Consider the following 26791-nt stretch of genomic DNA (forward strand, 5'->3'; position numbering starts at 1 on the left):
AGCTTTTTGGTGACTTGTCAGAGTTTGCTTTTTGTCTCCACTGCAGACGCTTTTGTTTCCATTCGACATTTTCAACATATCTGTTTTTGTTTGGGTCTGCAGAATAGGGAAGTATGGTGCATAGTCTATGTCCCATTAGAAGTTCAGAGGGTGACGTGCCATGTCCAAGCGACAAAGCACTCTAACTCAAGAGAGCTAAAAACGGATCTGAGCCAGTCTTCCACTTTCTTGAGCAACTATTTAACCATGTGCACTCCTTTTTCTGCTTTACCGTTTGACTGTGAATGCAGAGGACTTGAAGTCACATGTCGACATCATACTCTTCTGCAAAGTTATGGAATTCTCTACATTTGTTGAGAATTACTGGAGACAATTTAAGGAATTCCATGTCTTGAAATATTGTATATTTGATCACATAAGTAGCAGACATGTTAAGAAGAAGTGTAATCTCCGGATAGTTCGATAGATAGTCAATAACCAGTGTAATTATTTCCATCCATGTGGAACAGATCAGTCCAAACTTTTTGCCATGGTTCTGCTGATAAGTCAGTTATTATCATGGGTTCCTTTGTCTGCTTTGAGTGCTATTTCAAACAGGTCTCACAGCTGGAAACCATCTTGTCAATGTCAGCATTTATCCCTGGCCAGTTCTAGCACTCCTCTTGCATTTTTCCATTCCAAGGTGGCCCCTCATGCACCCTTTACAGCATCTTGTCACAGTGATTAAGGAATGGTAATTCTGCTGTCTCAGTAGAAGCCCATTGACGACACTCAGCTCTGCTCTGATGTTGTAGTATGGCTGACATTCACCTCTAGGCCATCTTTCATTCGTATTCTTGATGACCTTCTGTAGAACTGTGTCCTTTTCTGTTTCCGATGTGATCTGCTTGGATTTCATGTCTAGGCACAGGGCTGAGCAAGAACAACAAGAAGAGTTTGGTCATGGATTCAGCGGATTAAGACTCGGTCACAATAAAAATCTGCCAGACAAGCCTACCATGTGAGAACTGAGCAAAGGCCTTGCTAATGTCCATGTAGAGAACATCCATTCCTTTCTCTTCCCGCATCCTGCTCCACTCTCATCAAATCCCTGAGATATGATCTGTCATACACAAAGCCATGCTGGCTTCTCTAATCAGTCCATGCCTGTCCAAATACTGGTAGATCCTGTCCCTCAGAATCCCTTTCATCAACTTCCCAGCCCTGACATTAAAGTCACTTACCTATAGTTCTCTGGTGTGTCCTTGCTCTCCTTCTGAAAAAATGGTTCAAATATTTTCTTTCCACTTTAAGTAGTCCCTATACCTGTAATTAGTAAGGAATTACTTAAGGTGGGATGTGAGTGGGAAGGAACCAGTGCTCAAGATCCAATTGTAACTGAAATATTTTGCTTGACAAAAATTGTCATTGGCCCATTTCCTTTGCTGTTATGAAACCATGCACATAACGAGTCAATTAGGTTCTTAAGTTCCTTGCTGACTACCATATTATTCTCATTTTTGCTTCCTAAACCTTCTGTATGCTTCCTTCTTCCTCTGAACTGGCTGTCTCACCTCTTTGTCACCCTTATCCTACCATTTTTTCCTGTCTCAGTGGGACAACCATCCAGAACCCCTTGCAAGTGGCCCCTCAACATCCTCCAAGTTACATCTTTGCTTTTCCTCAGATGTCTGTTCCCAATTTACTCTCTCTAGATCCTGCCTAATCCCATCGTAATTAGCCCTTCCTCGATTAAACACTTTCCCATTTTGACTCCTGTTCTTCTCCATTGCTATGTTGAAGGTCAGAGAGTTGCGGTCATTTTCACCATAATGTTCTTCCACTGAGAGATCTATCACCTGACCTGGTTCATTACCCAGTTCCAGGTTCAGTATTGTACAGCCTCTCCTCTAATTGGCTTGGAAACATTCTGCAACAGGAACCCTTCTTGGACACACCCGATAAATTCTGCCACAGCTATCCCTCTTATAGTAAGGAGGTGCTAGTCAGTATTTGGGAAGTTGAAATCTCCCATTATAACAATCCTGTTATTTCTGCTCTCTCCAAACTGCCTACTTATTTGCTCCTCAATTTCCCAAGAGCTGTTTGGGACCCTGTAAACAACTCCCAGGTCAGTGATTACTCCTTTGTGTTTCTGACTTCCACCCTCACTGACTCAGTAGACATTGCCTCCACACCATCTTTCCTTTCTACAGCTGAGCTACTATCCCTGACCAGTAATGCTACACACCCCTTCCTCCTCTTGACCCTCCCATCCTATCCATTCTAAAACATCTAAAGCTTGGTACCTGCATCAGCCATCCTCTATAAGGGCTGCAACATCATAATTTTACATATTGACCCATGCTTTAATTCATCTCCCTTATTCATAAGGCTACTTGTAGTGAAAGCCTCACGAGCTAATGCTTCTAATCTCCACTCATTCACTGGGCCTTTTGTGCCAAAGCCTCTAACTCAACCCTCCTACACTGGGCCACTCACAAACTGGAGGCCCCACTTGAGCTTCCTATCTTTTTATTTGCTGTTGACTCTATCTGTATCGCAGACTCCAACGAATCGCTGAGGTTCTTGTTCTGCTTCCATTTAAATACCCCTGAAACAAAGCAAAGCACATTTGTCATGCAAAGTAACTAGTGCTGGGAGGCTTGTGCATTCCTGATACAGAAATAGTCATAGACCTTCACAGCAAGGAAACAGGCCTTTCAGCCCTACTCAACCATGTCTACCTGGACTCATCATATACCCCTCCAAACTTATACGATCTAGCTGCCAATCCAAATGTCTTTTAAACTGCATCTAGCCTGTCCCGCATCGGACTTGTCAGCCACAAACGAGCCTGCAGCTGACGTGGACTTTTTACCCCCTCCATAAATCTTCGTCCGCGAAGCCAAGCCAAAGAAGAAAGAAGACTGATGTAAAATAAAACCTCTTGTATATATTTCACAAATTTGTCTTCTAAATTTTATGTAAACAAAAATCTACCTGTCCTGTATGTAGGCTGAGTTCTTCCTTATTGAATCAAAATCAAGGAGCTGATTGTAGACTTTGGGAAAGGAAAACCAGAGGTGTAAAATCCAGTGATCTCTGGGGGAATCAGAGCTGGAGAGGGTGAGCAAATTTCAATTCCTGGGAGTCATTACCCCAGAAAACCTCTTCTGGACCCATCATACTAATGTCATTGCCTCTACTTCCTCAGGAGTTTGCAAAGATTTGGTATGTCATTGGAAACCTTAGCAAATTTCTTTAGCTGTGTAGTGGAAAGTGCGCTGATTGGTATGGGGGCACCAATGACTCTGGGCAGAAAGCTCTGTAAAAGGCAATATTCACATCCCAATACATGACAGGCAAAACTCTCCCCACCATAGACAACATGCCCACAGAATGTTGCAGTCGGAGAGCAGCAGCAATTATCCACACCACCCCAGGGCATGCTCTGTTCTCACTTCTACTGTCAGGAAAGTGATATTGGTGCCACAAGACTCATACCACCAGGTTCTGGAACATTTGCAACTCCTCAACCATCAGACACCTAAACAACATTCAATCAGACCCCTAAACAACATTCAATCAGACTCATTTAAGGCTTTTACTTTGTACATTGTTTATTACTGAATATTTATGTTGTTCTGTATTTGCATGGCCAGTTTATTTACATATTTCTTCTGAAGTACAGTCTACACTTTCCGATAAGTAGAAATTCTGCCTGGCCTGCAGGAAAAAGAATCTCAGGTGTCATGTATGCACTCTCACAATAAATTTGAATTTTGAGTGACCGCTTGTCATCTCCATCTTTAATTTGCTGATTTATGCTACATCTAATGTTCAGTGGCCAGAGATTGACTTGTTCTGTCCTGTCGACCTGCATCTGCTTACCCATATCTGGTGCCCTTGCTCCTCACCATGTGGCCAGGGCCAGTTCTGAGGACCCCAACTCTCTGCTTCACCAGGAGGCCCATTACTGTATTTTTGTTTCCTTTGTGCTCTTCCTGGTTCAGCCTGCACAGTCCGCTGGGCCATCAGCCATTCAGATCCACTTGTGCAGCAAGATGCCATATTCCTTTCAGGTCTGCTTGAGCATCAAGTCACCGTCTCCCTTTCAAGCTCTTGTCACCCCAATAGGCTCATTGACACAATACCTGCTGTGCTGGCTCATCAGCATGCATGTCCTCATATCACGTGGTTTTCCAACAAGCATACCACCCATCCTGCTTCACCTGGAGATCCCTAATTGTTGTGCATTCCACTGCTATGTTCCTCTGTGTTGTGTCCATTCCTGTAACTGGTTCACCCTACACTTCGCCCCTAAACTCTCAGAAATCCCTATGCCATTGGTGCTCTGTGCTTGAGATGGTATGTGAATGGGAAAGGAAGGATGCAAACCACGGCTCTAGACTCAATTGTTACTGAAATATTTTGCTTGGTCATTGGTCCATTTCCTTTGGAGTTATGAAACTGTGCAAATAACAAGTCAATTGTGTACGATTAAAATAGTGGTTTTCAAACTTTTTCTTTCCACTCACATTCCACCTTAAGCAATCCCTTACTAATCACAGAGCACTTATAGCACAAGGATTGCTCAAGGTGGAATGCGAGTTTAGGGGTGCAGTTTGAAAACCACTGCCCTACACGGACCACTGAGCCATTAACCTTTCACGCCTGCTTTAGCTCCCTGCTGCCATATTCTTTTTAGGTCTGCTCATTTACCCTGTAAGTAGTTTTATGTATGAAGGTGAATGGCATGGTTCATCGTGATGCCAAACGTAACTTAACACCAGAGGTTAAATATTTTTGGTTACCTATTGCTTATATAAGTGTACCATCGACCATAGAAACTTTTCACATAAGGCAATCCACCCCAATTCTTTTTTCTGCTCGCAATCTCCCTCATTTTGTTATTGTTATTCAACTTTTGTGATAACATATATCAGTGGTTCTAACCTTTTTTTTCCACTCACATACCACTTTAAGTATTCCCTATGCCATAGTTGCTCTGTGATTAGTAAGGGATTGCTTAAGGTGGTATGTGGGTGGAAAGAAAAAGGTTGAAAACCACTGTTCTAATCGTACCTAATTGACTCATTATGTGCACAGTTTCACAACTCCAAAGGAAATGGGCCAGTGACAATTTTTCTCAAGCAAAATATTTCAGTGACAATTAGGTCTAGAGCAGTGATTCTCAACCTTCCCTTCCCACTCACATACCACCTTAAGCAATCCCTTACTAATCACACCAATAGCAATGGGATTACTTAAAGTGGTATGTGAGTGGAAAGAAAAAGTTTGGGAACCACTGACATATATGAAAAATCCATTCAGTCGTTTTGACATATCTTGAGCAGTTTTGCCCATTTATCCTATTACAAATCTGCTGTATTTTCTTTTGGCCTTATTTTTCCCAGATGCATCTTGTTTTTAAAAATCCCAGTGCTCCACAAAACTTCTCATTTCTTTGTAGTCGGTCTTGCTCTGTGCTACTTAAAATGGAATTAGTTTTATTACCTCATCCTTCATAATTAGTCTTTATTCATGTTTTTCTTTTCGATGTTAGTCTCTGGAATTCTATTTAACGTTACCAGACTCTCTGCCTCTCCAGACCCTGGAGTCCAATACTATGATGAGAATTTGACAGTAGCATAAATTCTATGGTCACCCACTAAACACAGCCAGTGAACCACTCTTGAAAGATACTCCTCTGTACTGGCTGAGTTTCATCACTGAACTTTCTGCTCTCGATTATTTAATATTTCAATTTTTTCTGTGAGTGGTTGAATGATTTAGGATGTTAAATTGCACCATTGTCTTCTCTGGTTGAACAAGTTTCTGCACAATCATTTATCTTCACTCTGGTCCAGGCTTTTGCAAACCTTTCCTCTCACATATCACCTTAAGTCATCCCTTTGCCATTGGTGCTCTGTGATTAGTAAGGGATTGCTTAAGGTGGTTATGTGAATGGGAAGGGAGGGTTGAGAATCACTGCTCGAGACCCAATTGTTACTGAAATATTTTGTTTGAGAAAAATTGTCATTGCCCCATTTCCTTTGCACATAATGAGTCAATTAGGTCCGATTAAAACAATGGTTTTCAACCTTTCTCTTCCCATCCACACCCACCTTAAGCAATCGCAAAGCACCGATGGCACAGGGATTACTTAAAGTGGTATGTGAGCGGGAAAAAAAAAGGCTGAGAACCACTGCTCTAAAAGGTTTGGGGACCCCTGATCTACATAAAATGTTTCTTGATTGTTACCATTTAGATGGTGCCCACTCGATCTTTTTAAGGTCTAAAGCAAATGGTCTTTCAATTGCCTAAATGTAAACAGAAAATCTTGGAAAACCTCAGCATGTTGGGCAGGCAGCATTGGTGGAAAGGGAAGCAGATGACATTCCAGGTCAAAGACCCTTCATCCCCTTTGCAGGAGGAGAAAAGGTGAGAGCAGAGGTCTGGGAAATGGTGAGACTCGGCCGAGAGCGCTGACCACTGTTGCAGAGGGATCAGTAGAGTAAAGAAACTACTGCATATTTTTTGGGAAAGCGTTTGTCAGTAGATGGGGTGATGTATATCTCTCTTCATAGAGAGTTAGCAAGAAACTGATCTGCTGGGAGCAGCATGCAAATAGCCAACATTCTCCAACACCTTTCATTAAATGTTACGTCACATTCCACAAGCAGTAATGAAAAGTAATGGCCTGATCTTTGATTAAAAATGTTAGCTGAGAAGAGTGAGATGTGAGATGTTGATTGTGGATTCAGTGCTGTGGTCCACCTGGCCTTGGTTTACCAGCTCACACAGCTGTCACACAGCTAGCAGTGCATCACCTCCTCTGCACTGCATTGATATGTCAGAACAGAATCAAATTTGAACCACAACTTCTGGCTCTGAAGAAATATTGCCACGGAGCCAAAGCCGACACCTCGAGCTCTCTGGTTGCACAGTTGTTTCCACTGGTTCATTGTCAAGTCTGATTTGGCTTCATTCTCCATCTCCAACAGTTCCTCTGTGCTCAGCTTTCCCTGCGACACAAACATGTAAAACAGGAAAGTAAACCAATCAAGCTTCAGTGTTGAAAACTCCTCTTGGTGCCATCTGTATCTTGGCTGCCATTTTGTAATCTCAGTAAGCTTCATGCTCTCAGATTGTGCATTAATAGCACAAGGCAGAGTTAAAGTGGAAAAAATTGACTGTCCTTCCAATTTTTCTTTTTCATCAAGTAGCCTTACCACCATCCCATGAAATAACTTTGTAAGTTTATTTATCATCTGATTGTATCAGTACAACCCGATGAAACAGAGTACTCTGGTCCATGGTTCCATACAGTGCAAACACACAGACAGACAAATGATACAAATACATATGTAGACATATTACAATAAATATTATTAGTAAATAGTAGAGTGATGGGGAATTGTTTTAGCAGTTCAGATTTCAGATTTATTTATTGCCAGAGTACATACATAATATCACCTAAAACCCTGAGATTCTTTTTTCTGCCGGTGAGGCAGAATTACCACTTATTGACAGAGCAAAAAAAAACATACACTGCGTAAACATGTACACAAATAAAGAACTGTAAACTGATAATGAATGTAAGTAAATGATTATGCAATACAGAGAGAATAAAAAAAAATCAATAAAGGAAGGGTCCCTCCAAATGAGTTTGTTGTAGAGGGGTCTAATGGAGGAGGGGTAGCAGCTGTTCCTGAACCTGGTGGTCCGAGTCTTGTGGCCCCTATTCCTCTTTCCTGATGGCAGCAGCGAGAACCTGGGTGGTGAGGGTCTTTGATGATCGCTGCTGCTCTCCGATGGCAGTGTTCCCTTTAGATGTTCTCAGTGGTGTGATGTCCTGGGCTGTGTCCATTACCTTTTGGAGGGCTTTATGCTCAGAGGTATTGGAGTCCCCATAACAGACCATGATGCAGCCGGTCAGCACACTTTGTACCAGACATCTGTAGAAATTTGCCAGTGTTTCTGGTGTCATACAAAACCTCCGCAAACTCCTGAGGAAGTAGAGGAGCTGATCTGCTTTCTTCATGATGCCATTGGTGTGTTGGGTCCAGGAAAGATCCTCTGAGATATTGACTGCCAAGAATTTAAATTTGCTCACCCTCTCCACCTCTGATCCCCCAATGATCAATTGATCATACACCTCTGGCTTTTCCTTCCTGAAGTCAACAATCAACTTAGTTTGGTGACATTGAATGCAAAGTTGTAGTTGGTGGACTATTCAGCCAAGTTTTCAATCTCCCTCCTGTACACTGACTTATTACCTTTCTTTATACAATCCACTACCACAGTATCTTTGGCAAATTTGTAGATGGTGTTATTATCATACCAAGCCATGCAGTCATAGGTGTAAAGTGGGGCTAAGAACTCAGTCCTGTGGTGCTCCAGTACTGATGGAGATTGTGGAGATGTTCTTATCAATCCTCACTGATTGTGGTCTAGAGGTGAGGAAATCCATGATCCAATTACACAGTGGGGTGTTCAGTCCCAGTTCTTGGAGTTTGCTGATCATTTTTAAGGGGATGATGGTGTTGAATGCCTCAATGACTATCCCTGAGAAGCATTAATGTCAACTGTAATGAAGTGTTTTGAGAGGTTGGTCATGGCCAGGATTAACACATACCTCAGCAAAGGTCTGTACCTACTGCAATTCACCTATTGACTTAATCACTCCACAACAGACACAGTGATAGCTGGCTCTTCACTCAGCTTTGGATCACCTAGCTGCTCTTCATTGACTACAGCTCACCCTTCAACACCATTATTCCCTCAATGCTGGTCAAGAAGCTTCCAACCCTGGGCCTCTGCAACTGGATCCTTGACTTCCTCATTGGAAGTGTGCAGTCAATACAAATTGGAAACAATGCCTCCTCCTGCCTGATAATCAACACATGCGCACCTGAAGGATTCTTGCTTATCCCACTAATCTACTTTTTATACACCCATGATTGTGTGGCCAGGCACAATTCCAATGGTATCTACAAGTTTGCCAATGACACCACAGTTGTCGGCAGAATCACAAACAGCCATGAGGAAGGGAGATAGATCAGCCCTTTGAGTGGAGTCATGCCAACAATTTATTGCTCAACGTTAGCGCAACCAAGGAGATGATTGTAGACTTCAGAAAGAGGTCAGGAGAACACAACACAGTCCTTATCAAGGGCTCACTTGTGGAGAGAGTCAAGAACTCCAAATTCCTGGGTGTCAACATCTCCGAGGATCTGACCTGGAGCTCCACTCTGATGCAATCATGTTGCTGATGAGGTCGACTGCAGTCGTGAATCCTGCAAATTTGATGACTGTTGGAGCTGAATCTGGTGTGACAGTTGTGGGTCAGTAGTACGAACAGGTGTCAGTACTCAACATTCTGCTGCCAACCCAGAAAGACTGTGATCTTTCCGTCAGAAAGTCCAGAATCCAGTTGCAGAGGGGGGCAGGGGTTGAGTCCCAGAGAGGACAGCTTCTCCACCAGCCTCTGGCATATTATTGTATTAAATGCCGAGCTGAAGACCATGAACAACAGCTTGGCATATGAGGTGTCATTCTCCAGGTGAGTCAGGACGGAGTGGAGAGACAAGGCAATAACATCATGAATGGAATGGTTCTGTCTGAAGACAAATTGAAATGGGTTCAGTGACTCTTGGTGGTGCACTTTGATGGGTTCCATCACTAGACGCTTGTAGCATTTCATAATGGTGGAGGATAGCGCCACTGGGTGGTAGTCGTTGAGGTCTGTTACTGTCATCCCCTTTGGAACTAGATTGATGGTAGCTGCCTTGAAACCCATGGAGATGATGGACTGCTGCAATGATGTGATGAAGATGTCTGTAAGGACCTCTGTCAGTTGGTCGTGCCTGACCGAGTATGTTGTCTCCTGTGAGTTCACCTGAATAGGATCCTCCTCATCTCAGCCACAACTTTGCTCTCATGTACTCGTCGATATCCATATGATCATTGCAGATGGCTGCTTACCTGAAATAGCTTCAGTCCATGGTCTCAAAGCAGTCCTGTAATGCTGCTGTAGTTTCCCCCCCCTCCCCCCTCCCCACCCTGGCCACCTCCTGATCTCCCTGAGCACTGACTTTGCTCGCTTTGCTGGAGTTAGCGGGTCAGATATATGGTCCAAGTATCCAAGGTGGGAGAAAGAGATGGCCTTGTATTCACCAGGGACGTTGGTGTACACTCAATCCAGGGCATTCTTTCCTCTGGTGGTGAAGTTGACGTGCTCTTGAAGCCATGTTAGATTCATTTTCAGGTTGACGTGACTGAAGTTGCCAGCTACAGCCATGAAACTGTCTGGGTGGGATGTCTGGGCTTCGCAGATAGCACCATATAGCTCCTTCATTGCTTCACCCTCATTTACCAGAGGTGGAACATTAACTGCAGAAATAAGTGGCCATGAATTCCCGGGGCAGGGAGAAGGGTCTGTATTTCACCAGCAGGTACTGAGCAGAAGGTATTTAAAAGAAGACATTTGTGCACTAATTCTCAATGATGTGAATGTACAGACCCCCGACTCAAGTCTTGCCAGAAGCAGCAACATTTCTGTCTGCCTTGAGGGAAATAAGGCCATCTAGCTGGATCACTGAATCTGGAATGGACACCTGCAGCTACATTTCTGTAATCACCAGAGCACAGTATCCCCGCAGTTATTTCTGGGACAGATGCAGTCTCAGGTAATGCATTTTCTCCTCCAACGATCTTACATTTGCAAGTAAGATCATTGGGAATGTGGTCTGAACGGTTTAAATCTGAGTCTAACTACAATGCATGTCCACTTGCCTTCTTACACTGCGCTTCTGACTGTCTCCCTGGCATCTCCAGCCATCCTTACTGCATTTTACTGCAGAGTATATGATGGATTATGTACAGGGGGTGTAGTCAAACTGGGGTAATTAATTAAACCAGAGTAATTCAAAATAAGTTGATGATAAATGCTACCTAGGGAAGAAGCCTTGCCTTCAATAATCCTACATTTCTAGTCACCCTTTATGCGTGCGACCCCCGTGACTCCTCAGTGATGACATAGCATGCAGGAGCACCCTGGCATTGTCAGCTGTGGAGGGCATTGTCAGAGCAGAAACATTGCAGGGTTCTTTCAGCCAAATGTTTGATGATTGGATAAAAGACATTAAACTTCATTTAAATGAACAAGTACAAAATACATATGCTATAAAAAGCTTCCCAGGTACATAAAACACAAGACAAATAAGAAAAAAAAGTAATAAATATAAAAGGAAGAGAAAAATAAATACATACTCACCCCTTACGTGACCACTTCTGTCCCAGTGTGAGTACACATTCCCTACATGAAAAGATCTGTCCTAATGTCACTACACATTCCCTACGTGACCATATCTGCCCTAGTGACAACACATTCTCCAAGTGAATACATCTGTCCCAGTGTGATTGCACACCAGTTACATGACCACAGCTGCTCCCAGTGTCTACACACACCCTGTGATACTACAGATTCTATCACCAATATGTATATGTACATATGTACAGATGGTAGTGTAGAATGACTGTGATTGGCTGAAAGTGTAGCCACACCTACTGGCAGGTCTTAAAGGATTGCTCCTAGCCAGACCAGGTCATTCTGGACTGGTCAACCTACTTGTGATATGCTCCAGTCTTTTAGTTAATAAAAGCCTTTGTTTGGATCACAAGTCTTTGGTTCTTTCGACACACATTACACACCCTTTGTGACCACATTTGTCCCAGTGTCACTATGTCTGTCGCCAGTGACTAGACACTCACTACATTTCTACATCTGTCCCAGTGACCATGAACCCACTATAAGTCCACATCTGTCCTAATGTGACTACATCCCCCTACGTGACCACATCTGTCCCAGTGTGACTCCCTCCTCCCTAAATGACTACCTCTGTTCCAGTGACTATACACTCCCTACGTGACCACACCTGTCACATGGGGCAGTATGGTTGACATAGCTGTTAGTGTAATTCCTTTATAGTTCCAGCAGTCGGGGCCAGAGTTCAAATTCTGCGCTGTCTGTACATTCTCCCTGTGTCTTTGTGGGGTTTCCCCTGGAACTCTAGTTTTCTCCCACCGTTCAAAACATACTGGGGGTGTAGGTTAATTAGGTGTAAATTGGGCTGCACAGACTCATGGGCTGAGATGGCCTGTTACTGTGCTGTATGTCTAAATTTAAATTGGTAAATGTAGTGTATCTGGAGCAGATGTGGTCACTGGAGCAGATGTGGTCTTGTAAGATATATGTAGTTATACAGGGACAGATGTGGACACATCAGGGGTGTGTAGTCAATCTGGGACAGATATGTTCACTTAAGGGAGTGTAGTCACTGGGAGAGATGTGGTCATGTAGAGTGTATGTGATGACACACATCTTATGTGACCAGATCTGTCCCAGTGAGCCTACCCATCCTCAACATGACCACATCTGTCCAAGTCAGCCTACACACCCCCTACGTGACCACATCTGTCCCAGTGACTACACATCTCCTATGATGGAGCGATCCATCGGTTCACCTCTCCCTGTGAAGGAGCGATCCACTGGTTCATCTATCCCTGTGATGGAGTGATCCACCGGTTCACCACTCCCTGTGATGGAGTGATCCACCAGTTCACCTCTCCCTTTGATGGAGCGACCCACCAATTCACCTCTCCCTTTGATGGAGCAATCCACCAGTTCACCTCTCCCTGTGAAGGAGCGATCCACAGGTTCACCATTCCCTGTGATGGAGTGATCCACCGGTTCACCACTCCCTGTGATGGAGCGACCCACCGATTCATCTCTCCCTGTGATGGAGCAATCCATAGGTTCACCTCTCCCTGTGATGGAGTGATCCACTGGTTCACCACTCCCTGTGATGAAGCGATCCATCAGTTCACCTCTCCCTGTGATGGAGCGACCCACCGATTCACCTCTCCCTGTGATGGAGCAATCCACCAGTTCACCTCTCCCTGTGAAGGAGCGATCCACAGGTTCACCACTCCCTGTGGTGGTGCATTCCAAAGGCTCTCTATTCCTTGTGGTGAAGGTTTCTCCTCATTTCAGACCTGACCACCGTTCAAAGGGAAACATCTTTCCTGCATCCTGCCTGCCTGATTCTGTCATAATTTTGATATGGTTAAATGAGAGCCTCCCTCATACCTGTAAACTGTTGTTGACACCCCAGGTGCGCTGTTGCTCGAGATAGAAAGACGGAGAAGGGAAGATGTGAAGGTGAGAATGTCTTTGAAGAAGGGATCAGGCTCGTAATGTTGGTTATAAACCGTATCTTTACCTCTTACTGCGTAACCTCCAAGATTTTTGTGAGAGAGAATTTTTTCTCTCAAGATAAAATTGTCACACACTAGAGGACAGATGTTTAAGGTGGTGGGGGGAGTTTAAAAGTAATATGTGGGCAAGTTTATTTACACAAAGTTGGAGGGTGCCTGGAATGGGCTGCCAGAGTTAGTGGTGGAAGCAGATACAACAGTAGCATTATAGAGCTTCTGGATAGACACATGAATAAGCAGGAAATGGAGAGGTGCGTATCATGTGCAAGCAGCAGAGTTTTTGTTTAATTTGGGCATCATGTTTGGTACAGACATGTTCTATGCTCTGAGCATGGATGATAAATATTCACACTTGACCAGAGTGCAAAAAATGTACTGAGTTACAAGTGCTCTGGGAAAGAACACAGCAGTGGGCCAACCCAATGAACTGAAGAATGAAACTTGTGGTAAATTACAATGTTATGTTGGGCAGTTTTCTGTGGTGTGGCTAATACGGCCATTCTATCCTCTGTTTTCCAGATTGCTCAGATCTGAAACTTTGTTTCCATGATACATCTTATGGATGCTGCGTGACCTGCTGAGTTGCATTTCTAACCTTTGGTCAAGATAGTTTCTGGCAGATATCCAAAGAGCCACAGATAGGGTAAGTCATCATTGCGTTTTTCCCCAGCGTAGGGGAGTAGAAATCTAGATGGTGTTGATTTAATGTGAGGGAGGAAGGATTAAAAGAGACCTGAAGAGCAACATTTTGACACAGACGGTGGTGGGTGTGTGGAATGAGCTGTCAGAGGAAGTGGAGAAATGGGTACAATTGAAAAGTAAAGAAAAACATTGAGAGGTTAGTGGAGGACAGGGGAGATATAGAGGGGTCTGGGTCAAACGTAGCCAAATGGTCTAGCTTAGGTGGACAATATGGTCATAGGTGGACAATATGGTCATTATGGCCAAGTTAGACTAAAGGGCCTGTTTCTCTGCTGCTTGAGACTATGACTTCTTTCAGATGGCACCTCCACTTGGACAATATACAATCTATGAATACAATTATCCCACCCACATGTGCTAATTCTGCATTGAGGATCCATGGTTAAGCATCTGAATCGCCATCTTACCTCAGTTGCAAGCAAATCCAATCTCCCTGCCTTTTTCCCTTTGTTCTCCTGAAAAAAAAGCCCAAACTTTGACAAAATCCAGCTGTTAAATACATGCGTTTCAAACGTCAATAAATAACATTGATTGCCTCGAATGTCTCTGGCCTGCATCATGTAGTTTATATGGGCAAGCAGAGTGCACAGCATATTCCTTGATTTAAAAGTAATTTCCACGAATTACATAATAAAACAAAGCTCTTTAGACATTTTGGCCAGATGGTACATTAAATATTACCCACAATGGATTCTTGCCCAATTTGCCAGCTCCATCTTGCCTGCATTGTACCAGAGTGAATGATTGGGTGGAAAGCCTAAGCTAATAAATCAGTACAAATAATGAAACCACAGAATTACTGAGACGATAAATATTATACCATTTGATTACAACAAACCATCGTTGCCTTTAGTTTAAAATCTGGATGTATACATAATGCATCGCCTCAAAGCTGCAATACCCAGTGTCAAGGAGGGTTTCATCTTTGCATAAAGGTAACTCATACCAAAAGAACAGTCAGGAGGGATTGAGAATAGATTTGGAAAGGTGTAAATTCTCATAAAATGAATCGCAAAAGCTTCAATTGCCCAGCACCGTCACAATGGCATTTATGGTCTGTGTTGTTGACTCTTTGGATTAAGCAGCCTTGGGAGAGTGGTTGATTTGACAGTGCAGCCTCACCTCTGTTCTCATTTGTGGCTTAGCCAAGTTCAAAGAGGTATTCCAAGTTAAACTATTTTGAGACCTTGGCTTGATTTGCACACTTCAGCTCCATAAATGGTGAACATTCAGGAACAGAAGTTAGAAAGCATCTTTTTCTTAGTAGTCCACGACTGATCAACTCAGTGGTTGGATGCTACTTTCATGCGGGACCTCCTTATTTTTTGAAAAAACCTCTTTTCTGGTTTTAGTTTATCAGGATCCATCACAATCAAGAGAACCACCAAACTGAGGGCATTTTTCCATTCCTTAAACACCCATTTCTCACTATCATTACAGTGAGATACAGCTACACAATTCAAAGCAGTCACGTGTTTTAGCAAAAATACATACATTTCAAATTAGGAATAACTGCATATATATATGTTTCAATTGAGCAACTATTTTGAAGATACTTGGCCCATTTCAGGACCTCTAGATGTCTGAAACCAGCAGGAGAGAATAGGGAAATGTAAGATAGCATTCTAGCTTTCTGTGGATGTAATAAAGAAGAAGGGCCCCAGGATTTAATGGAAAAACTCCTATTGGATCAGTCCAGATGTTTACTTAGGATTCTTACTCAGGGTCACTCCTGATATCGAGATCCCATCATCCATAGTGATGGCGAGAGATGTAAATAATGTGTGGAATTTTAAAATGCCTTCCATCACTTCAGGGCCTCCACGAACACCTTAGACCCAGTGTTTGCTTCTTTAACTGCAGTTATTGTTGTCATGCAATTAGCGCACAGAAATCTCCCACAAACACCAGCGAGATAATGAAGAGACGACCTGCTTTAGCGGACCGTTATGAGCCAAAACAATTTGGAGAGAGCTCCTCTCCTTCAGAGTCAATCCAAAGGGTTCTCTGTGTTGCAGGTTGAACAAAGATTGTGGCAAAGTCATCAGGTTTTATTCTTTCACATTATGAGAAGGGCAAGGATTTTTGTTATTGGATCAAGGGGTGGTGTAGCAGCATCCAAAACAAAAGTGGTGCCTGGAATTTTGGAACAGAATTAGCCCCTGAGCTTTAACCCTTTCAAATTTCTCTCCTGCATGGAACCTCCATTGCTCCAAATACCTGCACTCAGAAACGAAACTCCACTGATCTCAGTCTTTAAAGCTTCACTTCTCCCAGGGCTGATGCCCTATTTGGGTTGAAAATTCCAGATTCCAATGAACAGACCAAACAGACCAGTTGATAAAGGGCTTCTTTCTTTTCCTCTTGAATGATCTATCCACCTAAGAGCTATTTTTTTTCAAGCACTGTAATTAGCCCTTTTGGCCATGAGCCAATTACACCCAATTAGATTTCAGATTAGATTCCAGATTTATTGTCAGAGTACTGAACATACATGACATCACATACAATCCTGAGATTCCTTTTTCCCACAATCGACCTACAACCTGCCAGTGTGTTTTGAAGGGTGGGAGGCACCCGGAGGAAATCCACGCAGACAGAGGGAGGAACTCCTTACAGACGGCGCCAGATTTGAAACCCAGACACTGGCCCTGTAACAGCATCGTGCTAACCCACTACGCTGACCATACTGTCTTGCTATGTACTCATCACTGATTCTCCATAAAGGAAATATGTTTCATGCATTTACTCCACTCGATTCTTTTCAGAAGTTAAACACCTTCTATAATATTAGGTGGGAGCACTTTGTGGTTTACGTGGTGTAGGGATACGCAGTTTTGCCCTCTGCGCCTCCTTTATGTACTTTTCAAAAGCACCAAAACCTGAATGGTCACTTTACTCCTTTTAGTAAGTGTATTTCCACAAAGAAGAGATTGTAGAAATGATTTTGAATTGGTCTTCAAGGTAGAAGGCACTAAAAGCTAAATAATATAAGATAAGGTCATGTCCAAAACTTGCAGCTTTGGGAACTGATGGGCTGCATCCCAGGGACTGAAAGGATGTGGCTTCAGCTTGGGTAGATGTGTTGGCTGGAGGCCAGCAAAATTACCGGCATTCTGGAGAAACCCTGGAGGATTGCAAAACCACAAGTGTAGTGCCACTATTCCAGAAATGAGGGAGTCAAATTGCAGGAAACTATAAACTAATGCCGGTCATTGGGAACATTTTGGAATCCATGATTAATTCAGTAATATCAGAAGTTTCAGAAAATCCTCAGAAAATCAAGAGAGATCAGCATGGGTTTAGCAAAAGACAATCATATTTGAAAAAAAAACTAGTTTTTGAGGATGTAGCAAACAATGTGGATGAAGGGAGACTAAAGCCTCTTTCACACTTACATCCCACTAAATTGGCCGTTCAGTGTCCTGGGATAGGAATGGGGATTTGGCCTTTCACACTAGACCACTCCTAACTGGGACACTGAATGCTTTCACACTCGCAATGGCCTATCCCCAGTGTTTGGTCTGTTCTACCTTTAATCGGAAGTGCCTGCATGACACGGCACGCAAAAGAGAGAGGTGATTGCCCGTTTCGCACTTGCCTGATCTCAACGACGGCATCTGCAGATGCCGGGGGTTGTACAAGGGGTTGAGGCCGTCAATCCCTGGCGTGAGATGACATCATCTGACGCCGGCGTTGAGTAGATTTTCCTTTCACACTTGCCGCTTTAAAGGTCGATTGCCGTTTGATACCTGGGATCACTGGCAAGTGTGAAAGGGGTTTAAGATATACCGTGTACATAGATTTGCAAAAGGTATCACTTAAAAAATTACCACATGGGGTTTGGGGGTTAGCTGGAGTTAGGTGTCGTGGATAGGTGAGCGGCTAATGAACAATAAAACAGAGGATTGTTAATGACCAATTTTCTGACCTGCAATCTAACAAATGGGGACCCACAGGGAGCATTGTTGGACCTCGATTATTTATAATCTACATTAATGATATGGATGAAAATCCAATTTACGTAAGATTCAAAGATCACTGGTTTAGCAAGTTGTGAGGAAGATACAAAGAGACAGTAATTGAAAGCAGGTAGTTTAATTGCTTGGGTGAGTGTTTGGAAGATAAAGTAGAGTATGAGACAATGTGAGGTTTTCTACTTTTAAAGAATGAAATAGAAGTTTCTATTTACATGCAATGAGTCAACAAAAGTTTGCACTAAAAATACTAGGAGTCCTCATGAAACATGAAAGTTAGCCTGCAAGTAAATCGGAAAGCTAATAAAGCATAGTCTTTATTGCAAAGTGTATAGAATATAATGGGGATCATCCATTTCAGACAGAGATGGGGAGGTGTTCCCTCTGTGTGAAAATGTTGCCCCTCAGATTTCTTTTAAATCTTTCCCCTCTTACCTTAAACCTATTCCCTAGTTTTTCACTCCCCAACCTGGGGAGAAAGATTGTCTTTGCCCCTCAGGATTTCATATACCTCTGTTGGTCATCCCTGAGGGCCTCTTATGCTCCAAGGAGAAAATCCAGTCCCGACCTTTCCATCCTCTCCTTGCCAGTCCTGGCAACATCCTCGTGAATCTTATTTGCACCATTTCAAGTTTAATGACACAGTTCCCAAGCTAAGTGACGAGAACTGTCCATGCCGCCTTTTAATCCTTCCATTTATATGCTTAAACCGAATAAGAATTTGTTTTTGAGTATTAGATATTTAATCCTTGATGCACATCTGTTGAGATATGTAACTTTTTGAAGGTTTTCATTAAAGTTCCTCTAACTTTCCTTAAAAAAATGAATAAAGTGATCATTTTGGTGCTTTACTTAGACTGTCTGGCCAAATGGGGCAGAGCTTGAGTCTCAGCGGAAAATAAATTAGGATAGACTTGATTGCTTGCCCCCAAACCTCCCCCACTAACTTATTATACCAATAAATCTTGCTGAGTACAACTTCTTACAAATAACAATCTGTCTTCATACTAAAGGGTCAGGACTGGTTGTGAATTAACTTAAGGCAAAAGTATATCCAGACATTCTATGGAATTGTGTGGTTTACATTGAATCTTGGTTCAGAAGTTGGTCATTCAGTACATCAGATCTATGACAGCGTTGGTACATCCATCTATACCAACTAATTGCTTCCGGTCACAAAATCCTCCTATTCCTTCTTCCAACATGCACATTCCACTCAGAGGCATCCGAGCTATTTGCCTCAACCGTCAAATGCAAAGAAGAATCGGAATCTATTGTCATGAACAAGCCCCGAAATTCATTGTTTTGCGGCAGCGTCACAATGCAAACATTTACATAAACTACCTGGCACAAATAAAAGATAGTGCACAAAAAAATCAAAGCAAGGTAGTGTCTTTGGTTCATTGATCATTCAGGAATCTGATGGCAGCAGGGAAGAAGCTGTTCTTGTGCCCCTGAGTGCTCGTCTTCAGGCTCCTGTACTTTTTTCCTGATGGTAGAAGAGTGAAGAGTGAAGAAATGTGATGACACTCTTCACAATTTCACCCTGATCTGGAGCAGGAAGCTTCTTCCAAATTCCTCGTTGGATTTGGTGATTATGTTACATTGATGGCAAATAACCTTACAGAAAGTCACTGAAACAGACCCCTCAGCTGATCACATCTCCACTGATCATCACCACCATTTACACAAATGTTACGTGAATCCCAATTGTTATTCTCTCCATATTCTTTTCATTTTCCCTCCAAGTTCCACTGCTTACCTACATTCAAGGGGAAATTTACCTGCCAACCTTCTTTAGGATGTGGAAAGAAACGGGGTTACAAGGAGAACATGGAAACTTTATACAGACAGCACCCGAAATCAGGATTGAACCTGGGCCTCGGGTGCTGTGAAGTTGCATCACAGTGCTGCCCGATTGACCTTTGTCTCCCCTTCACAATTTTAAAGCCCCCTATCAGGAAATGTTTCGGCTACTTTGCAATTTAAGTGTAAATTTACCTTTGGTTTCTTCCATCTGTCTGGTAATGTTTTCCCATAACAGAGGTTGGAAGAGAAACAATTTTTTAATAGTAAACTGGTGTAGGCCATGCAAATGTTGTGACCTGCCCAATGGAGACTGAATATGATTTAAAAGCTGAACGCTAGGGATGGAAGGAAGGTTTGGGATGGTATTGAGACTCTTGAATTCATGCAATGGGACCACACGGATGACATATGTAAATGGTGGAAGGAGTACATCACCCTCCCTTTTATTCCAGTTGTAGAAAAATCTGCAGTTCCTACATTGGCTGATCAGTCACCTCAAAACCCACAAAACCAGAGTGGAAGTCATCGACTACCTAAGATGATGAGTTGTATTTTTAAGAACTATTGTTGGATGACTTTCATACACTTCTGTACCAGATGCTGGTGTTTATTTGAGACTTCAGTAAGGATACCAGTTCTTTTGACATCACAAAGACTTTTATAATCTTTACCTAACATTTTATCAAGAAGACCCACACTGTTTGGGATTGGTAGGTTTATACTCTCAATTTAGTTTTAAAGTTTTGAATTTTTATTTTAAATCCATGTGCCAATTGCCCTTATTTTGCAAAAGCATTGATATCTTCATGTTTCATTTTTTTTCTTCAATATCCCAACTTTAGCTCAATATGTTTATTTACACTTTGCCAAAATTCCAGACCTCCAGATTTGAACATTATGGCTTCCCATAAATTTAAGATCATCTAAAACTTTGTTACGTATATTGTAGCTTGCACCAACACCAGTGCAAACAATACCCAGGTTGGCGTATGTTGGTATCACACAAATGTGTTAAATTTATATTCCCTTCTTTTCATCACAATTTCCTTGTTTTCATTCATCAGAACTACAAATCTCTGAGCAGGTTATATGTTATATTCTCAACCTTTTTCTTTCCACCCACATACCACTTTAAGTAATCCCTATGCCATCGGTGCTCTGTGATTAGAAAGGGATTGCTTAAGGTGGTTACGTGAGTGGGAAGGGAAGATTGAGAATCACAGCTCGAGACCCAATGGTTACTGAAACATTTTGCATGAGAAAAATGGTCATTGGCTCATTTCTTTGGAGTTATGAAACCATGCACATAACGAGTCCATTAGGTACAATTAAAACCGTGGTTTTCAAACTTTTTCTTTCCACCCACATACCACCTTAAGCAATCCCTTACTAATCACAGGGCATCGATGGCATAAGGAATATTTAAAGTGGTATGTGGGTGGAAAGAAAACGGTTGAGAACTACTTCACTAGTCCATCCTCTTATACTCTCCCACTTTTATTGCCTCCCTATTAGTGGACAGACCTTCTGGCGTCTAGTTTCTTAGGGCTAGCATTCTCTCTCTAAGCATTTTCATTACCCTACCCCATACTCCTCCGTATGGATACTTCTTATTGTTTTCTTTGCCTTGGTGCAATTTTATTTTTGAATCTGGTTCTGTGTTTGATGACATTTTCAAGATTCAAGATTATTTTATTGTCATGTCATGTGATATTACACAAAATTTCCTTGAGTCTAAGGCAGGCAAAGGTTTTTAAAATTCTACATAAATGTGAGTTGTTATATGCTCAGGAGGATGTGGCCTCTTTAAAGGCCTCCTTTCGACATATCAGTTGGTTCGGAGGCTTGGATCTCGATGGATCATGCTGCCAGAACAGGGGTTGAGACTGAGACTGGTGTTTAGCATCTGGGGGTTCGAGGAGGGGGTTGGGAACTATGGCCTGGTGGCTGGTGCCTGCTGAAAGGGAGGGGCAATACTGGAAACATGTTCAAACCGCATCTTCAAGCTGTCAGGTAGATGACTGCACAGATTCAAAGCCAACAGATTCTCTCACATATTTATTTCCTAGGAGAGACAAAAACAAAAGCATAAATGAAAAGCAAAATCTTTGGACAAGCTAAGAGCAAAATTTGTTGAGGGAAATTCGTCCCGTTCGTGGCAAACTCTTCCCAAGGAGGATTGCTTCTCAGAGAAACACAATACATGGAGATGTGTGTTTGGTGATGACTCGCTTGGTCCCTGTGTAACACGATGTGGGCCACTCTTTGACATTCACCATGCTTACTTGTACAGATCTCTGCTCATTGTGTGTACCAGGAACTTGTTCTGGACATTGCCAGCACACAACCAGTTGGGTCTGCTTTGTTCGAGAATGAGTGAGTCAGACACCAGACTGAGTCGAAATCAAGGTTCTTTATTACCGGATTGTAACACTTGCAACTAACAGTGTTAGTTGGAGAAGGCGCATTCTCCCGATATCAGCAAGTGGTGTTTTTTTTATACCTCAGGACACGCTCTTAGTAAATTATCATACCATTACATTGTCCAATGAATAAGCTGTTGCTACCCTTCTCTGTTAGTCTGCTGCACATCATCTTGTTATTGCCACACTTATCTTGAGCATACAAGGTCACACCTGCATCCTGTTACTCCTTAGTACTGGGTGACTCCTTCTCCGGTCCCAACTCTTGATGTTTTTACCTTACAAACCTCACACCTACTTCTCTGCTCAGCTAACGAATACACGTTCTCCCATGTCTGTAACCGTGTCAGAGACCTCGCCTTGAGCAGTCTCTAATTTGATCTCCTTCTCTGAGAAAGGTCACAGCTTAAAGAGAGTTCCATAAAGATTCACTTGCAACGATTCTTGGACGTTGAGTCGACCGTGCATACCTTCCGCAGAATCTGGAACAGTGATCCCATTGAGGCACGTCCTGGATGTAGTGGACAATACCTCAATCAGCAGATAAAACATACCAGCCTAGCTCGTCCATAAGTCTCATGATTAAGGACCCCTGCTGCGTGAAGTGTTACTACCCTCCCATCTTACTCCTCACCCTGAGCCCCGATCCGTTATTAACTCTAGTCCAAGTCTCTGCTCCCTGCTCCAACCCTCTTACCCCTGCTTTTTGACTTTTCACTCCTCTCATGCCCACCGCTCTGATTCCCGTCCCTCTTGCTCAATCTTACTCTCTACCCCTTATTCCTTGCTCCTACATGCCTCATGATCCAGACTTCCCCATTGAGTAAAAACATCTTCCCAGCAATTCCATTTTAAAACCTGATCAGAATCTTACAGGATCAATATCTTCTTCTAAACTCCAATAAATACAGGCGAACCCCATTCAATCATTCCTCTTTAACCTGTGTGACTGAGAAATCAGTTTAATCTTTTCTGAAGAGCTTCCAATGCAACTATATCCCTTCTGTTACCATTTCCTCCTCTCCCCTCCACTCCCCACTCCTGCTCTCCACCTTGGCTCCCCACCCCTCCTTCCCCTTCCTGCTCCTCTCAACCATTGATCCCCACCTCTGCTTCCCACCACTGCTTCCCACCACTGCTCCCAATCCCTGATCGCCCTGCTCCCCCGATTCCCCTCCTGCTCCCCTGTCTACCCCCTCTGCTCCCTACCCTTTCTCCCCTCCCCTGCTACTCTCTCCTGCTCCCTACCTCTGCTCCCCTTCCCTGCTGCCCCTCCTGCTCCTCCCCTCCTACTCCCCCTCCCTCTGCTCACCTTCCCTGCTTCCCCCTCCCTCCCCTCCCTCCCCCTCTGTTTCCTACCCTTGGTCCCCAACTCTGCTCTCCACTTTGCTCTCCTTCTTGATCCCACCTCTGCTCCACTGACCAAAAGTGATGAGATCAAAACAGTATATTGTACTTCAGATATGTTCTCACCAATGCCTGGTCAAATTGAGGCAAGTCTTCTCTGTTTTCATACTCCAGCTCCCTTGCCATGAAGACCAATCTTCTTCAGGGCTAGATTTTAACCATATGTGGTTATGACATTCTTTAGTGAAGGGAAGGACAGCATTTCTCGTGCTCCAGCCAATAACAACTTGTTGATAATTTGGAGAGTTCACTGGAATGGACTGATCAAACTTCAAACCCAGGAATTATCACAAAATCAAAATCTTGCAGATGCTGGAAAGTGGAAATAAAATAGAAGCCACAGCAAAACAATACCTTGTCCTGGAAAGGACTGAGAGTCAGTCAGAGATTCAAAGCTAGGTGGCAGTGTGGGCTGTGAGGAAAACGCAGAGAGATTTCCAGGGGTAGGGATGTTGACAAGTCCGTGATTTTCAAACTTTAGCTTTCCACTTGCATACCACCTTATGTAATCCCCATGCCATAAGTGCTCTGTGATTAGTTGGGGAATTACATAAAGTGGTACGTGGGTGGAAAGAAAAAATTTAAAAACCACGTTTTAATTGGACCTAATTGACTCGGTATGTGCATGGTTTCATAACTCCAACGGAAATGGGCCAATGACAATTTTTCTCAAGCAAAATATTTCAGTAACAATTGGGTCTCGAGCAGTGATTCTCAACCTTCCCTTCCCACCCACATCCCACCTTAAGTCATCCCTTACTAATCAAAAAAGCATCTATGGCATAGGGATAACTTAAGGTGGAATGTGAGTGGAAAGAAAAAGTTTGAAAACCACTGAGTTAAGTGAATGAGCAAGGATCTGGTAGATGGGTCAGAATGTTGAAAATGTGAGGTTATCTACTGAGGTAAAAACAAAATAGAAATACAGGGCATTTTATACATTTAGAGATGAACAATTTTTGGTGTTTAAGGCATCCAAAATGTCCTTGTATAAGATTCAAAATTCCTTTATTGTTGAGTATACAAAGTAGACAACATTTGTTTTTCTTTGTTTGCCCTTTAAAGGTGCACAAATAGGTGCCACCAGTCCATCTCTGTTGTCGATTTGAGAAAGAGAAGCAGAGGAAAGTCCCTTCAGAAACACTGAATGCCCATGGATCCTGCCACCTCGTCAGATGCAGCCTTCTCCTGCGTCCCTGTGACCTCTGTAGCTGTACGACCTCCTGTCTGCTCCAGCGGTGAACCCGAGCTCCAGGCATCCAAGTCACCCTCCTCAACCCCTGGTTCTGAACCCCCAATGCAATTATAAGCCACTGCAAAAGTTATTGTGAACAACATTAAGCAATTAGGAAGGCAAATGGTACTGCAAGAAGATCTGAGTGGGTGTAAAGTGATCTTGCTCCCATTATAATCACCTTTATTTGGACCCTCTTATCCTAAGAGGGTCATTGAGGGAATGTAGCTTGTCAATTCTATAAGAGTTCACAGAAGGCAGGGCCTGTACTCTTTTGAGTTCAAGATTTCAGATTCCTTTATTGTCAAGTGCTAATTCACAAAATGTAATATTACACAAAGTCTGTCAACCTTTGCCTACTGTAAACATATACCAATAAGTTCAGGGTGGCTGCTTTGTTCTGGATGGAGTCAAGCTATTTGAGAGTTGCTAGTGCTGTACTCGTTAAGGCAAATATATATTTTTTAAATATTTAGGCATACAGCACAGAAACAGGCCATTTTGGCCCATGAGTCTGTGATGACCAATTTTCACCCCATTAACCTACACCCCCAGTACGTTTTGGACAGTGGGAGGAAACCAAAGCTCCTGGGAAAACTCATGCAGACATGGGGAGGACGTACCAACTCTTTACAGACAACACAAAATTTGAACTCTGGTCCCTATCGCTGGCACTGTAAAGGTGTTGTGCTAACCCACTACACCAACCCCCAAAAGTCGAGAGTATCCTATAACATCCCTGATTTGTGTCTTGTGGATAATGAACAGACTTTGTCAGAAGTGAATTGCTCATCACAGGATACACAATCTTTGACCTTGTCACCATGATATTTATGTGGCTGGTCCAGTTGAAAACTTGGTCAGTGTTAACACTGAGGTTGCTGATGGTAGGTGACTGTAATGCAATTAGATATAAAGAATGGGTAATTGGACTCTGTTGTTGCATTTCTGAATCAGAATCAAGATTTATTGCCATGAAATTTAGTGTTTTGTAGCAGCATCAAAGTCAAGCATACATATTATATCCATCTTACAATATTATTATGAATTTTTAAAAAAATTAAAATAATAGTGCGTGCAAAGTAAGGCCGTGTCTTTGGTTCATTGATTATTCAGGAATCAGATCGCAGCGGGGAAGAAGCTGTCCTTGTGCCGTTGAGGCACATCTTTAGGCTCCTGTACCTTTTCCCCCGATGGTCGCAGAGTGAAGAGGGTGTGGCCTGGGTGGTGGGGGGTTTTTGAGGGTAGAGGCTGCTTCTTTTAAGACACCGCCTCATGTAGATGTCCTCGATGGAGTAAAGTCTGGTGCCTGTGATGTCACAGGCCAAGTTAACAACCCTCTGGAGTTTATTCTTGTCCAAGGCTGTGATAGGGTCTGGAGCCAAATGGTCCTAGTGAAACCCAAACTGGGCACAGGTGGATGGATGCTGCTTGGCGGGCATTTTAATAACATTGTCGATCACTTTGCTGAATAGGGGCAATTAGCTTGATCATTCTTGTGCCACCAGATTTAAGGACAGTTTCTTCTCTGTTGTTATCAAACTATTGGGCAGGCCATTCATTAACATTGTTCTAGCTGAAGCATTTTTTCTGTAAGAATTTGCACCACCTGTTGTATTCAAAGATAAGGTTGACTTGACCAGATTGCATGCCAAACGAAGTTTCTCAGTGTATCCTGGTACATGTGTCAATATACAAATCAACAGGCCGTAGCTGAGCCAGTTTCCAGATTAATGGGTCAATTATTTGGACAATGAAACTGTCTACAAGTTCCACATAATATTTATGTTTGGTCAGATCATCGGTAAATCTGCCCACGAGTACTTTTTCCGTCAGTTTAACAGAATCACCCTGATGGTATTGCCATTATCAAGTTATTTGCCATTGATATCCTTAAAGTCATCATGAACTAGAAACTTTATTTCACAAGCTAACCTAATCATCGGATAGATGATGAGAATAGGTCAGAGATG

The 26791-nt window shown here is 42.9% G+C and overlaps 1 long non-coding RNA gene across 2 annotated transcripts in view; it reads left to right on the forward strand.

The window, feature by feature from the left end:
* The window catches only part of LOC138751349 (uncharacterized), a 50729-nt gene extending 24825 nt beyond the window's left edge, over positions 1-25904 (forward strand). For both annotated transcript variants that reach the window (XR_011349857.1, XR_011349854.1), the window contains 2 exons: positions 13786-13909; positions 24650-25904. This is a non-coding gene — a long non-coding RNA (uncharacterized lncRNA). The remainder of the gene's footprint in view (positions 1-13785; positions 13910-24649) is intronic.
* Positions 25905-26791: the final 887 nt, after the last annotated feature.

The sequence above is a fragment of the Narcine bancroftii genome, chromosome 1 (genome assembly GCF_036971445.1).
Source record: "Narcine bancroftii isolate sNarBan1 chromosome 1, sNarBan1.hap1, whole genome shotgun sequence".
NCBI classification, from domain to species: Eukaryota; Metazoa; Chordata; class Chondrichthyes; order Torpediniformes; family Narcinidae; genus Narcine; species Narcine bancroftii.